Source organism: Vidua macroura, chromosome 1, assembly GCF_024509145.1.
Source record: "Vidua macroura isolate BioBank_ID:100142 chromosome 1, ASM2450914v1, whole genome shotgun sequence".
Lineage (NCBI taxonomy): Eukaryota > Metazoa > Chordata > Aves > Passeriformes > Viduidae > Vidua > Vidua macroura.
The window spans coordinates 55628991-55632344 of record NC_071571.1 but is presented as its reverse complement, the minus strand read 5'-3'; the positions used below and the strand labels follow the sequence as shown (position 1 = coordinate 55632344).

The 3354-nt window shown below is 40.1% G+C and overlaps 1 long non-coding RNA gene across 1 annotated transcript; it reads left to right on the top strand.

Annotated features, from left to right (window-relative positions):
• Positions 1 to 352: 352 nt before the first annotated feature.
• LOC128818482 (uncharacterized) lies at positions 353 to 2501 on the top strand. Its single transcript, XR_008440495.1, has 3 exons — positions 353 to 437; positions 964 to 1068; positions 1538 to 2501. It is a non-coding gene; the product is annotated as an uncharacterized LOC128818482 (long non-coding RNA).
• The last annotated feature ends 853 nt before the right edge of the window (positions 2502 to 3354 follow it).

The window sequence follows — 3354 nt, the reverse complement described above, 5'->3', positions numbered from 1 at the left end:
ATACTCTAAAACTCACATGGACGTCCAATATACCTGTCTGGGTCAGCCAATGGCCCTTACCAGAAGAGAAACTTGCTGTATTAGAGCAACTGGTACAGTAACAGTTAAATAAAGGTCACTTAACTCCAACTACCAGTCCCTGGAACACTCCAGTTTTCATACTTAAAAAGCCAAACAGTGGGAAATGGAGGTTATTGCAGGATCTCAGAAAGATTAACAAAGTGATTCAAGAAATAGGTTCTTTACAACCAGGCAACCAGGTTTACCTTCTCCTGTTATGATTCCAAAGGATTGGAAGTTAACTGTTATTGATTTAAAAGACTATTTTTTGAATATTCATTTGCATCCAGATGACGCACCACGATTTGCCTTTTCCATCCTATCAACAAATCAACAGGCCTCTTTAGGAAGATACAATTGGCTCGTACTTCCTCAAGGTATGCGAAATTCTCCAAGTATATGCCAGTGGTATGTAGCAAAAGTACTTTCCTCAGTTCATGTACAATATCCAAATTCCCTCACATTATATGGATGATATTTTAGTAGCAGCAAAAGACCAAGCATCAATGAAGGAGACAACAGATCAGATTATCTCAGCAGTGGAGAAAGCAGAACTCACAATAGCAAAGGAAAAAATACAGATACTTCCTCCCTGGAAATATTTAGGATAGAAAATCACAGAACAAACTGTAACTTCGCAACCACTCCAACTAAAGAGAAATCCAAAAACACTGAATGAAGTGAAGCAGCTGGTAGAGACACTGAACTGGCTTCGTCCACTGCTAGAATTTCAAACCAGGACTTAGCCCCTCTGTCTGATCTATTGAAGGGAGACATAGCTTTAAACTCACCACAAGAAATCAACAAAGAAGCCCTAAATGCTTTAGATAAAGTGATCCAATCATGCCATCCAATCACTCCAGGCTCATCAATATAATCCTAACTTGTCTTTTTTGTTTGCAGTTTTAGGGGAGAATCCACAGCTTCATGGTCTAATATTCCAGTGGGATCTAGAGAAGAAGGACCATCTGATAATCTTAGAATGTGCTTTTCTATCTCGTCAGCTAGGTAAAACTATAGCAACTTGCCCTGAAATTATGTCACAATTGATTATAAAGGCTAGATACTGAATGTTTTCCCTTTCAGGAATGGATTTGCAGAAATCTTTCTGCCTATCACATCCATCTATTTGGAATGGTTAATTCAAAATTCAGAGGTTAAGCAATTTGCCCTAGAAAATTTTACAGGGAAAATATCAGTCAATTGTTTCAAACATGAGCTACTAAATTAATCTCTAAAATTAATTAATAAGCCCTTAAGAAGTCATGCACCCCTAGATGCAATCACATTTTTTACAGACAGTTCAGGGAAATAAAATCTGTGATTACTTGTCAAAATCCAGAGACAAAAAAATGGGAATCAGATATTGAAGAAGTAGGTGGTTCTTCACAAATAATAGAGTTAACAGCAGTCATGTGGGTATTTTCAAAATTCACGTTTTCTTTTAATTTAGTAACGGATTCATTCTATGTTGCAGGTGTAGTGGAGAGAGGAGAAAGGTCTCTGCTAAAAGCGGTTTCCAATGACCAGCTATACAGTTTGCTCAAGAAATTAATCTTCCTTCTTTCTATTCGATAGGAACCTTACTTCATAATACACATCGTTCACATTCTGTGCTCCCAGGTTTCCTAGCAGAAGGCAATGCTATGGCTGATCTTTTAGCCATGTCAATATAGAATACACTTCCCAACGTTATTGAACAAGCCAGAATGAGCCATGCTTTCTATCATCAAAATGCAGCTGTCTTTGTAAGAATGTTTAACATCTCTCAGAATCAGGCTAAAGCGATTGTCCAATCATGTAGAGATTGCCAAAAATTAGCCTTACCAGCAATAGCAACAGAGGTTAACCCTCGAGGCTTAAATAGCCTGCAGATATGGCAAACTGACATAACTCAGTATCAGTCATTTGCACGGTTTAAACATATACACTTATCAATAGATACGTTCTCATGAGCAATTTTCACTTCTGCACATCAAGGAGAAAAGAGTAGAGATGTAATTAAACATTTCTTACAAGCATTTTCATCCCTAGGCTTTCCTCAAGAAGTTAAAATGGACAACAGACCAGCCAACATTTCTAACAAACTACAGGAGTTTTTCAAAATCTGGGGTATCAAACACACCACAGGTATTCCACATTCCTCCACAAGCCAATCTATTGTAGAAAGAGCACACAGATCACTGAAAATGATCCTTGAAAGGCAAAAGGAGGGACAGAGGTGCTGTCTACCATAGAGAGGCTGAATAAAGCTATATATATGTTTTTTAATTTCTTAAATAATTCTTTTATGGTGCACAAAAGTAATTGAAAAAATACAATGTTATTTTGCATTCCCAATGCAGCCAGCAAATCCCTTTCCAGTGAATTATAATTACAATTAGGAACAAATAGAAATGCATGCATTTCAAACGTAACACCCACATGTACTAATTGTGGTTGAATAAAACACATTCACTCGATTTTTACACTTATCCCCTCACTAATTTAAGAACTTCTTGACAATTCTTCCTTTTCAGGATGAAATTTAAAGTGGATTGAGAGGCCCTTGTGTCTATCAGGAAACACCTCCTCCCTGTCTGAACCCACCCTAAATGTTATCAAGGGCTCCAATGTAGTGGGTCCCTGGCATAATGGGAAGCCCTGACACCCCTATCAATCCATCTCTGTTAATCACAGGACTTTCTCCTCCTGAGGATCCAGTTGTTTCTGTGGATAGTCTTGCTTCCAGGTGTCCCTGCAGATAGTACCCTGTTAACTTCTGTTTAGGTGGGCTGTCCCATGCTCAGGGGGAATGCTTCTGCCACATCCTTGTGGCCAATCCCTTCCTTTCTGTCCTGGGGGACCCCTTGGGCCCTGCAGTTTATCCCTCCGTGGCAGTAAAAACTCTGCCATCACCTTTGCCTTCACCTTTTCCTCATCCCTTCTTACAAACACTTGCTGTATCTTTTGAACCAGTTCATCCAGGAGCTTTATTGTAGCCCTCTTCTTGTAGCCCCCACCCCTGCTACTGCCTGTGGGTGTTCATTCTTGCACAGCTCAAAATCATTTGTTTCTCCAGTGACTCAAACAAAATCCATAAAAGAAAATCCTAATCCTACCACATATAATTTGCATTTCCCACATATTCTTTGCTCCTCCTCTTTGGGCTCACCCTCTTTGCCATACACTGTACACTAGAGCCAGTCCCCATCCTGCCACAGTGTCCAAACGCCCTGGCACACCCAGCAGGCACATCCAGTGGCACCACAGGTGGCTGGGGTGTCCTGCAGCCTCATGGGGGTCAGGACGTCC